Source organism: Arachis hypogaea, chromosome 15 (assembly GCF_003086295.3).
Source record: "Arachis hypogaea cultivar Tifrunner chromosome 15, arahy.Tifrunner.gnm2.J5K5, whole genome shotgun sequence".
NCBI classification, from domain to species: Eukaryota; Viridiplantae; Streptophyta; class Magnoliopsida; order Fabales; family Fabaceae; genus Arachis; species Arachis hypogaea.
This window is the reverse complement of record NC_092050.1, coordinates 119,317,212-119,330,180: the sequence shown is the minus strand read 5'-3', so window position 1 is coordinate 119,330,180 and position 12,969 is coordinate 119,317,212. Positions and strand designations below refer to the sequence as shown.

The following is a 12,969-nucleotide window of genomic DNA, read 5'->3' as shown; positions in this document are numbered from 1 at the left end:
GAATTATTGGCAGCATTCCTGGGATCCGAAAAGTCTAAACCTTGTCTGTGGTATTCCGAGTAGGATCTGGAAGGGGATGACTGTGACGAGCTTCAAACTCGCGAATGTTGGCCGTAGTGATAGTGTGCAAAAGGATAATGGTCCTATTCCGATGCTAGTGAGAACCGACAGATGATTAGTCGTGCGGTGACAGCGCTTGGTATTTTTCATCCGAGAGGATCATACAGCCTGCTATGGAAGGAGGCCATGCGTGTTTGGAGAAGAAGACAATAGGAAAGTAGAGATTCAGATAATAGACCATCTCCAGAACCTCAGTCTGTTTCTCATTACTGAATTACAAGCACTATTTATTTTATGTTATTTATTTTTCATAAATATAATCACTCTTATCATTAATCTCCTGACTAAGATTTACAAAATAACCATAGCTTGCTTCAGGCCGACAATCTCCGTGGGATCGACCCTTACTCACATAAGGTATTACTTGGACGACCCAGTGCACTTGATGGTTAGTTGTGCGGAGTTGTGAAAAGTGTAATCACAATTTCGTGCACCAAATTTTTGGCGCCGTTGCCGGGGATTGTTCGAGTTTGGACAACTGACGGTTTATTTTGTTGCTTAGATTAGGAAAATTTGTCTTTTTGGTTTAGGGTCACTAACATTGAGTCTTCTATTATTGTTTTTAGTTAAAATTTTAAAATCCTTATTTTCTTTTTTTTTTAAATTATTTTCGAAATTTTTTTAAAAAAACCAATAACTTCATGATTTAGTCTTCTGTTTAAGTTTAGTATCATGTTTTAAGTTTGGTGTCAATTGCATGATTTTATTTTTCTTTCAATTTTTCAAATTATATGCTCTTAGTTCTTTCTTAATCTTCAAGTTGTTCTTGTTTATTTTCCTTGTTTAATCTTTAGTTTTTCTTGTTTTGTGTCTTTTCTTATTTTTCTTGTGCATTTTCAAATTATTAGTGTCCAAAATATAAAAATTTTTAAGTTTGGTGTCCTTTGTGTCCTTACTTCCTTAAAAATTTTCGAAATTTGTTCTTGGTGTTCATCTTGATCTTTAAAGTGTTCTTGATGTTCATCTTGACATTCAAAGGTTTCTTGTTTATTTTCTTTGTTTTAATCTAAAAATTCTAAGTTTGGTGTCTTTTTTCTGTTTTTCTCTTTTCTCATTAAATTCAAAATATCTTTTCTCTTTATTCTAATTGAATTTTCAATTTTTATTTTTAAAAATTCAGATTTTTATTCTAAATTTTTTATTTCTATCTTATCTTAGATTTAAAATTTCAAAATTCAAAATCTTTTTCAAAAATCATATCCAAAGTTTTTCAAATCTTCTTAATTAATTAATTATTTTGGTTTTCGAATTTCTTTTTCTTTTTCTTTTAGTTTTCGAAATTTATATTTTATTTTCAATTATTTTATTTATTTATTCGGTTTATTTTTAATTAAATAAAATAAAAATAAAAATATATTTTATTTGCAATCCGCATCATCTCCCTTTCTCCATCATGGACCTAAGTGGAAATGAATAGTCCAGAAGGACTCTGGGGTCATATGCTAATCCCATTACTACTGCATATGGGAGTAGTATATGTATACCCCCATCAGAGCAAGCAGTTTTGAGCTAAATCCTCAGCTCATTATCATGGTGCAGCAAAATTGCCAGTATTCCGGTCTTCCACAGGAAGAACCTACTGAGTTTTTGGCACAGTTCTTACAAATTGCTGACACAGTACGTGATAAAGAAGTCGATCAGGATGTCTACAAATTATTACTGTTTCCATTTGCTATAAAAGATCAAGCTAAGAGGTGGTTAAATAACCAACCCATAGCAAGCATAAGAACATGAAAACAGTTATCAGACAAATTCCTGAATCAATATTACCCTCCAAAAAGGATGACACAGCTAAGGCTGGACATCTAAGGCTTTAAACAAGAGGATGATGAATTCCTTTATAATACCTGGGAGAGGTACAGAGGGATGCTAAGGAAATGCCCCTCTGAAATATTTTCAGAGTAGGTGCAGTTAGACATCTTTTACTATGGGCTTACAGAAAAAGCTCAAATATCACTAGATCACTCAGCTAGTGGATCTATACATATGAGAAAGACAATTGAAGAGGCTTAAGAGCTCATCGATACAGTTGCTAGAAATCAGCATCTGTACTTGAGTAGTGAGTCCTCCCTGAAAGAAGAGGCTAAAGCAGTATCCACTGAACTTAATCCTCAAGAACAAGTTGCTGAACTCAATCAGCAATTGCTTATTATAACAAAACAGTTCGCAGAATTCAAAGAGATGCTCCAAGACACTAAAAATGCTAACCAAAATATGGAAGCACAATTGGATCAGACAAGACAGCAGCTATCTAAACAGATAACAGAAGAATGCCAAGCTGTCCAATTAAGGAGTGGGAAAACACTGAATGTGTCAATCCAAGGTAGCAGGAAGCCAAGAAAGGAACAACTAATAAAGGATAACCAAACCACTACCCAAAATCCCTCTGAGGACAGTAAGAGCCCAGAGAGGAATGATTCTGGCATTCAAACGCCAGAAAAGGGTGAAAAGGTGGTGTTAAACGCCCAAGGGACAGCCAATTCTGGCGTCCAGATGCCAGAAAAGGGTGGCAATCTGGCGTTAAACGCCCATGCAGCCCCCAATTCTGGCGTTCAAACGCCACAAATGGGTCAGACACTTGCAAGTGCTGATAACAACCCCCTTAAGCAGGCTTCTCTAACCACTTCTGTAGGAAATAAACTTGCAGCAACCAAGGTTGAAGAATATAAAGCCAAGATGCCTTATCCTCAGAAACTTCGCCAAGTAGAACAGGATAAACAATTTGCCCGCTTTGCAGACTACCTCAAGACTCTTGAAATAAAGATTCCGTTTGCAGAGGCACTTGAGAAAATACCCTCTTATGCTAAGTTAATGAAAGAGATCTTAAGCCATAAGAAGGATTGGAGAGAAACTAAAAAGGTTTTCCTCACTGAAGAATGCAGTGCAGCCATTCTAAAAAGCCTACCAGAGAAGCTTAAAGATCCCGGAAGCTTTATGATACCATGCACATTAGAGGATGCTTGTACCAAGACAGCTCTGTGTGACCTTGGGGCAAGTATCAACCTAATCCTTGCATCCACTATCAAAAAGCTTGGTTTGACTAATGAAGTTAAACCAACCCGGATATTCCTCCAACTTGCTGATGGCTCCATTAAAATCCCATCAGGCATAATTGAAGATATGATTGTCAAAGTTGGGCCATTTGCCTTTCCTACTAACTTTGTAGTGCTGAAAATGGAGGAGCACAAGAATACAACTCTCATTCTAGGAAGACCTTTCCTAGCAACTGGACGAACCCTCATTGACGTCCAAAGAGGAGAGATAACCCTGAGAGTCAATGAGGATGAGTTTAAGTTGAATGCTGTCAAAGCTATGTAGCATCCAGACATACCGAAATTTTTTTGTTTTTAACTAACTAAGTGCTATTCATGAATACAACCCAACTGACTGATTAATTGTCCATGTATGCAACATTGGTGACACCAAACTTTGTTTGTGGCCATGTGGTGTAAAATAGAGTTGTTCAAGGCTCTAAGAGTAACACGATATGAATTGCATTTCTGTCCTCTTAGTGTGCCTTGAATACCAAACTTGTTGTTCACTATATGTTGCATATAAGGATTTATTTAAGTGTTTGTCAAAGTTGATTTAGAATTCATGAACCTTGCTTTATTAACTACTTTAAACATCCTAAAAAGAAACTGAAAGGATATAAAACATATAAAACATGGGTTGCCTCCCATGAAGCGCTTCTTTAGCATCATTAGCTTGACGTTTTGCTTTTGTCAGGGTGGTTGGTAATGCTTCAAATCTTCCCCTCTCGCAGTGAATCTATCTCCGTTGACTTCATTAAAAACCTCCACATGTTCCAAGGAGAGAATTCTACTGATGGTGAAAACTTTAGGCAGCTGAGATGGAATGGTAGGTAGATGAGGTGGAATAGCTGGAAAATGAGCAGAGATTACTTTATCCCCTGGAGAGAAGTCCTCTGTAGGGATTTTCTTGTTCCTCCATCCCCTTGGTGCCTTCTTCCTTGTTTCTTTCAATGCTCTCCAGATCCTTGTGGCTTCTTTTTCCAGGGAGATTTTGTTGCTGGTCTCATATGACTCTGGTGGGTTTAGCTCCTCTTGGGTTTCCTTTAGCTGTTGTGCCTTTTGATTGTATTGTTCGTCAATCAAAGGGATTCCCAGGGTTATTGTTTGTGCTTCAGTGCTTGTTTTTTCCACCAGTGCCTTATTGTGATCTCCCCTTGATTCCTTGTTTTCTTGATCTACTTCTTGTGAGGGTTTGAAGACATTGAAGGTAAGTTGTTCATCATGTATCCTCAATATTAGCTCTCCTCGCTCCACATCTATAAGTGCTCTGGCTGTGGCTAGGAATGGTCTTCCCAATATGATTGGATGGATGTAACTCTCTTCCATTTCCAATATGACAAAGTCCGTGGGGAGGAAATAGTTCCCAACCTTTACCAACACGTTTTCAACCACTCGTACTGCTTGTTTTTGAGTTTTGTCAGCCAGCTTGATGACTACGTCTGTGGGCATTAGCTCATTGATTTGAAGCTTCTTCATGAGGGATAAAGGCATTAAGTTGATGCTTGCTCCCAGGTCACAGAGTCCTTTATCAATCCTTGTTTCTCCTATAGCATAGAGGATGTGAAAACTCCCTGGGTCCTTCCTTTTTGTAGGTAACTTTGGTTGAATGAGAGCACTTGATAAACCACTATTTTATGGTTTATATTGTGTTTAATTATGTGGTTTTATCATGATCTTTACCCACTTATTCATTAAATAAGCATGCATTTATAATTCCTTCCTAAAGTTATTGCATGATTGAAAATTTGCTTCCTAGAGACTTTTAATTATGTATTTTATTTCTCCTTTCTTCCATTCGATGCCGTGATTTGTGTGTTAAGTGTTTTAGGCTTTATAGGGCATGAATGAGTTAGAGATTGGAAAAGAAGCTTGCAAAAAATGGAAGGAACATGAGAAATTGAGGAGATGACCAGCGAGAAGCAACGCGGCCGCATGGATGACACGACCGCGCGGAAGAGAGGAAATCGCAATGACGCGGCCGCGTGAATTTGAAACTGCACAAGTGACGCAGAGGCATGGACGACGCGCCCGCGTGGCAAAGCGAAACGCCGAATGACGCATCCGCCTGAATGACGCATCCGCGTGACATACGCGATCTGTATAATCTGCAAAATCGCTGGGGGCGATTTTGGGCCTTATTTTGACCCAATTTTTGACCCAGAAAAGCAGACTAGAGCCAGAGAACATGCAGAAACCAACAACAACATTCATTCCGCATAGTTTTTAATTTTTCAGATCTAGTTTTACTCCTCCTCTAGGTTTTCTCTCTACACATTCATAGTTTTTAGGATTTGTTATTTTCATTGTTTTTACATTGGGATATTGAGAAGAGTTATTGCCTCATCAAGACTTCGACATTCTAGTTCGTTCTCTTTACTTGTCTCTTACTCTTCCATGTTCCTTAATTTACTTAATTTTACTACTGGATTATTTTAGCATTTATTAATACAAGAATTACTTTTATTTTTAATTAATCTTTTGATCATTATTTATCATGTCTTTCTTTAATTCCCTTTCTTATGTTATGAATTTTACATTTACAATGAGCGAGTAGTTCCCTAACTTGATGGGGAGTTGATTGAAAGGAACCCTTGAGTTGGGATGCTCAAGAGAAAGATTGTAATTGGGTTTGTTGTTGAATTGCTCTCTAGTCACTAACACCAATCCTCCCAAGAGCGGATTGGAACTTGTGGATAGAAATAGCATTCCAACTTGTTTAACTTTCCCTTACTTAGTGAGGGACAACTAAACATAATAACCCTCAATTGTCAATTAATCTTGAGAGTACTCCAACAAGAATAGGGCTTCCAGCTAATCAACTCCCAGTCAAGGCTTTTATTTAAATTTATATAAATTCTCTAATTTAATTTTCTGCCATTCAACTCAACCCTTTTTGAAAACATCTGATTAATAAAATAGCACACTTTTCTGCAACTCGTTGGGAGACGACTTGGGATTCATACTCCCAGTATTTCAATTTTAATTTCTGTGACACCCTTCTAAATTGATAAGCAGATTTCTGGTTGGTTGAGAACTATACTTGCAACGCATATTTTATAATCATTCTTAACTCGCCAATTTCCGCCCACCATCAATTTTTGGCACCGTTGCCGGGGAGTTGCAATAGAGTGCTAAAGTTATTGATTGGATTTTATTTATTTGCATTTTATTTTATTTTACTACTATGAGCTGCTTGTTTCTTTCGTTGGATGACGCGTTCGCTTCCTGACCCAAGCTTGCTAGTATTCGATCCTGAGATTGAAAGAACTATTTCACGAATAAGGCAAGCTCGGCGTCGGTTAGTCCTCTCTGAGGGCGGATCTGAAACGTCACTTGAGAAAGAAACCAGCCCCCGTTCTATTGATTTGGTTGTTTTACGTGCAGGTAACATGGCAGCAGTTAGGAGAGTTACTATCCAGGAGGCTGGAGCCCCTGATTTTACAATGCAACCATTTCAAGCGCATCACCCAGCGGTGGCTACAGACTTTGAAATAAAGACCGCACTGCTCAATTTGATGCCCAAGTTTCATGGCTTACCTACTCAAGAGCCTATCAAGCACCTGAGAGATTTTCAAGCAGCCTGTTCTACTGTCAGGCGTGATGGTGCAGATGAAACTTCAATTTTGCTGAAAGCTTTCCCGTTTTCTCTTGAGGGGAAGGCAAGAGAGTGGTACTACACTCAACCAGCAGCAATTGTATCCAACTGGGATACACTGAGAAGAGGATTCTTGGAAAAGTTCTTTCCAGCTGAAGTTACTGATAAACTGAGGAAAGATATTTCCATAATTGTTCAGGATGATTCTGAAACTCTCTATGAGTACTGGGAGCGCTTCAATAATCTTCTGGAAGCTTGCCCCCACCATATGATTGACAAGATAGTGTTACTCAGTTATGTCACACAGGGCATGAGGCCCCAAGATAAGACCACATTGGAAAGTGCTAGCAATGGGTCTATGAAAAAGTACAAGACCACTGATGAGGCATGGCAATTGATCAGTGACTTAGCTGAATCTACTAGGAATCACAGGCAGAAACAAGGCCGTGCAAAAGCCATTGCAGAAGTATCCTCTAGCAGAGAGACTGCTGCTTTAACTCAGAGTATCTGTGAAATGACCAACTTGCTGAAGCAGATGCAATTGAATCAACAACAAGTTCAGCAAGCTCAACCTTCTCCAGTACAGCAAAACCAACAGTTAGTCCCACAAAGAGTTTGCAGAATCTGTGCTGATTACAGCCATTATACTGATGAATGTCCATAGCTCCAGCAGGAAGACAACACCGTGGCAGCCACTCATAACTTCTATGACCGCCCCAACCAAGGGTACAATCAAAGTGGCAACTACAGCCATGGATGGCAGGACAATTCTAACCAGAATTGGAGGGACAACAACAACAACAGAGGAGGCAGAGATAATCAGGGGAATCAGAGGTGGAATAACAACAACAACAGGCAGCAGAATCAGACTCAGCCTTACAGGGCACCTAACCTAAGGCAATCCCAAGGACCACAGAATACCCTACAGCAGACCTCTCAAATTACCTATCCTTCTTCATCTACCAATGATGACTTACTACAATCTATTGATCGGAGATAGCAGACCATGGAGAATAACATTAATGCCACTCTGAATGGTCTGAACGCTACTTTGCAAGCTCTTGTCTCACAGATTGGTTCAATGAATAACTCCAATAATCAACCTTTGAGCTCCAATGGAATTCCCTCTCAACCATTACCCAATCCCAAGGGTGTTATTAATGCCATCACCCTAAGGTCCGGAACCACACTGCAAGAGAGGAACCAGGAGGAGCCAAGCTCACCAGAACACGCCTCAGCTGAAGAGGTAGTGGAAATAGAAGATGTTGAAGAGGAAGAGGACATACAGGACATGGCTAAAGAAGAAGAAGTGCAACCACAAGAGGAAGCATCAAAAGGCGCAGACACTGCAGAAGACACCACTCCTATTCCATTTCCACAACTTGTAAGGAAGCCCAGGAAGCAGCTGGAACCTGATCCAAAAATGGTAGAGATATTCAAAAAGGTTGAGGTAACTATTCCTCTATTTGATGTTATTCAACAGGTACCTAAGTATGCAAAGTTTCTAAAAGATTTATGTATACATAAAGACAAAATTAATGAATTAGAAACTATTCCTTTAGGAAGTTCCATATCTGCTTTAATGGGAGGTTTACCTGAAAAGTGTAGTGACCCAGGTCCTTGTATGGTTAATTGTACTATTGGTGGTGTAGTATTTTTTGATTGCATGTGTGATTTAGGAGCATGTGTAAGTATAATGCCTTTGTCTATATATGATATTTTGAGGCTCCCTCCCTTAAAAAGGTCGGCAACTTGTTTTGTGTTAGCAGATAAAAGCATTATCACAGTGGCTGGAGTTGCTGAAGATGTATTAGTGGGTATTAAGGGGCTCACATTTTTCATTGATTTTTATATCCTGGAGATGCGCCAGAATGCCTCAGATAAGCCATCATCAATCCTACTCGGAAGACCATTCCTGAAGACCTCAAAGTTTAAATTAGATGCTTTTTCAGGAACATACTCTTTTGAAATAGATGGCCGAGTAGTGATCTTCAATCTAAATGGAGTTATGAAGCATCCTCCGGAGGATCATTCTATCCTCCAGTGTGACATTATAGATGAAACCGTGGCTGAAGTTCACCAGGAGGAATTTGAAGAGAAGCATACAGGACAAGGCCCAAGTGTGGGGACATTCTCAGAGGACAATGACAGTGCCTTACCACTGTTACCAGCTCCAGACAACCCAGAGCCTGAACATGATCAGAAGTTAGAATTAAAACCCCTTCCTCCACACCTCAAATATGCTTACCTTGAAGACGGGCAGAAGTTTTCGGTTATCATTGCAAGGGAACTCACTTCTCAACAGGAAGAGCAGCTACTTGGTATGCTGAGGAGGCACAAGAAGGCAATTGGTTAGAGTTTGGCAGACATAGTAGGCATCAATCCTCAAGTCTGTGAGCATAGAATATTTTTAGAAGAGGGAGCAAGACCTGTCTGTCAACCCCAGAGAAGACTGAACCCCACTATCCTAGAGGTTGTCAAAAAGGAAGTGACCAGACTACTAGAGGTAGATATCATCTATCCCATCTCAGACAGTGAATGGGTAAGCCCAGTACAAGTGGTGCCAAAGAAGTCTGGAGTCACTGCAGTGAAGAATGAGCATGGAGAGCTCCTGACAACCAGAGTTCAGAACACCTGGAGGGTCTGCATTGACTACATACGCCTCAACCAAGCAAAGGATCACTATCCTCTTGCATTCATTGATCAAATGCTGGATCGCCTGTTAGGTAAATCGCATTATTGTTTTTTAGATGGTTACACAGGTTATTTCCAGATTCATATAGCTTCTAAGGATCAGGAAAAGACCACTTTTACATGTCCTTTTGGGACTTATGCTTACAAGATAATGCCCTTTGGCTTGTGCAATGCACTAGCTACTTTTCAAAGGTGCATGATGAGTCTTTTCTCTGATCTTATTGAAGACTGTATGGAGGTTTTTATGGATGATTTTAGCATATACGGCAATTCCTTTAGCCTTTGCTTAGATGGATTATCTAGAGTATTAGATAGATGTGTCAGTACAAACCTGGTATTAAATTTTGAAAAATGCCACTTTATGGTTAAACAAGGGATTGTACTAGGACATGTTGTGTCTAACACTGGCATTTCTGTAGATCCAGCAAAGGTGGATGTTATTTCTAGTTTACCTTACCCCTCTTCTGTGAGGGAGGTTCGTTCTTTCCTTGGTCATGCAGGTTTTTACAGGAGATTCGTTAAAGACTTCAGTAAGGTAGCACTTCCCTTATCCAGATTACTGCAGAAAGATATTGAGTTCGAGTTCAGTGAAAATTGTAAACAAGCGTTTGATAAGCTGAAGACCGCACTGACTCAAGCTCCAATTGTGAGAGGACTAGACTGGAGCCAACCATTTGAAATAATGTGTGATGCTTCCAACCATACCGTAGGAGCAGCACTGGCTCAGCGTGAAGGTAAGGATCCTTTTGTTATTGCTTACGCGTCTAAAACTTTAGATGCCGCTCAGTCGAATTACACTACTACTGAGAAAGAGCTTCTTGCTATTGTTTTTGCTCTGGATAAATTTCGAGCTTATTTACTTGGTACTAAAGTAGTAGTGTATTTAGACCACGCAGCTCTAAAGTATTTATTAGCTAAAAAGGAGTCCAAATCAAGGCTTATACATTGGATACTGCTATTACAAGAATTTGATTTGGAAATTAAGGACAGGAGTGGCAACCAAAATTTAGTGGTAGACCACTTGAGTCACCTTGAACATATTACAGATGACTCCACCCCTATGGCTGATAATTTCTCATTTGATAACCTGCAAGTAGTATCTGAGATAGTCCCTTGGTATGCACCTGTAGCTAATTATCTAGTTAGCCGCACTTTTCCTCCAAACTTTTCTAAGCATCAAAGAGACAAGCTGAAAAGCGAGTCTAAATATTATATATGGGATGACCCATATTTATGGAGATGTGGTGCTGATCAGGTAATTAGACGGTGTGTGCCTCAATCAGAATTCCAGTCCATCTTAGAGACCTGTCACTCATCTGAGAGTGGAGGACATTTTGGCCCTCAAAGAACTGCTAGAAAAATCTTAGACTGTGGATTCTGGTGGCCTACTCTTTTTAAGGATGCTGCTGAATTTTATAGATCTTGTTTTCCATGCCAGAAATTTGGTAATATATCCAGGAGGGATGAGATGCCTCAACAGATTATGCTTTTCTGTGAAATTTTTGATGTTTGGGGCATTAACTTCATGGGTCCATTTCTAAATTCTAATGGTTATTTCTATATATTGTTAGCTGTAGATTACGTTTCCAAATGGGTGGAAGCAATTCCTACCCGCAATGATGATGCTAACACTATTGTTTCCTTTGTGAGAAACCATATTATTTGTCGCTTTGGATCACCACGAGCAATCGTGAGCGATCAAGGCACCCATTTTTGTAACAGAAGACTAACAGGACTAATGAAGAAGCATGGGATAATTCATAAAGTTTCAACAGCCTACCATCCTCAGACTAATGGGCAAGCCGAGGTGTCAAATAGAGAGATAAAGCATATCTTGCAGAAGATAGTTAAACCTCATAGAAGAGACTGGAGCACCAGGCTACAAGATGCACTCTGGGCATACAGAACAGCATACAAAACACCCATTGGGATGAGTCCTTTTCGCTTAGTTTATGGAAAAGCTTGTCATCTCCCTGTTGAAGTAGAGCACAAAGCCTTCTGGACAGTAAAGGAGTGCAACATGGGAATTGAAAAAGCCGGAGCTGAAAGGAGATTACAACTGCAAGAATTGGAAAGCCTTCGCCTGGAAGCTTATGAGAACTCAAGACTATACAAGGAGAAGATGAAGGCTGTACATGATCAGCACATCAAGAGGAAAGAGTTCCAACCTGGGGACTTAGTCCTCCTTTATAAATCTTGACTGAGGCTCATGCCAGGCAAGTTGAGATCAAGATGGGAAGGTCCATACAGAGTAGAGAAGGCCGAACCGTACGGAGTTTATCACCTAAGCCATCCTTCAAGCTCTGAACTTATCAAAGTTAATGGACATCGTTTAAAGCTGTACCATGGCGAGAAGCTGAAGAAAAACAAGGAGCTTGAGATCTTCCTCTTGGAAGATCCCCACATAGCCGAAGACTGAGCTAGTGGAGCGTCCAACTTACGGACGTTAAAGCAAAGTGCTAGGTGGGAGACAACCCACCATGGTATGATCGTTCTTTTCTTTATTTTTAGTTTTCTTATTCAATAACTCTTCTCTTCATTAGTACATTTCGTGCATCTGCATTTCCATACTTTTATTTTAATTAAAAAAAAAATTTATGCGACGCGACTGCCTCATTGACGCGTCCGCGTCGTAGGTGTGGGAGAGAATAATAAATTGAACAGAGAGTCACGCGAGAGCGTGGCTGGAGGCGTGCCAATGGCACAAATTGTCCCACGCGACCGCGTGACTAGGATTTCGATGTCAAAGTGGTGCACACCCGAAAGTTGTGCTAGAGTGGTGCTGGACTGGCGCTGGACGCGTAGTCCCTCTCATGCGATCGCCTGCCCCACGCGTCCGTGTCGTACCCTAATAATTGACCACTCACGCGATCGCATCCCCCATGCGATCGCGTCACCCAAAATTTGGCATTTTATGATTTTGAACAGAGAGTTGTGCGAGTGCGTGGCTGCCTTCGCGCCAATGGCATAAAATGGGTCACCGACGCGACCGCGTCATTCATTTTAAGCGCAATTCACGCGATCGCGTGCCCCACGCGACCGCGTTGCTTGCACCGCACAGTTTTCCTAATTTGACAATTATCATATCTTTTTCTCCCCAAATCCTATTTTCTCTTTTCCCTCCTTCTTTCTTCTCCCTCCCTTCCTCCCTTCTTCCTTCTTTCTCACTTTTTCCTCTCTCTCACCCCATTAACTTTACATGAAAGGAGCATCTCCATCCCTACCATTGGAGCAAACAACTTTGAGCTGAAACCTCAGCTAGTTTCTCTGATGCAGTAGAACTGCAAGTTTCATGGACTTCCATCTGAAGATCCTTTTCAGTTCTTAACTGAATTCTTGCAGATCTGTGATACTGTTAAGACTAATGGAGTAGATCCTGAAGTCTACAGGCTCATACTTTTCCCTTTTGCTGTAAGAGACAGAGCTAGAATATGGTTGGACTCTCAACCCAAAGACAGCCTGAACTCTTGGGATAAGCTGGTCACGACTTTCTTAGCCAAGTTCTTTCCTCCTCAAAAGCTGAGC

The 12,969-nt window shown here is 40.2% G+C and overlaps 1 non-coding gene across 1 annotated transcript; it reads right to left on the bottom strand.

The window, feature by feature from the left end:
• Positions 1-6,916: 6,916 nt before the first annotated feature.
• Positions 6,917-7,024, bottom strand: LOC112752226 (small nucleolar RNA R71). Its single transcript, XR_003176671.1, has one exon. It is a non-coding gene; the product is annotated as a small nucleolar RNA R71 (small nucleolar RNA).
• Positions 7,025-12,969: the final 5,945 nt, after the last annotated feature.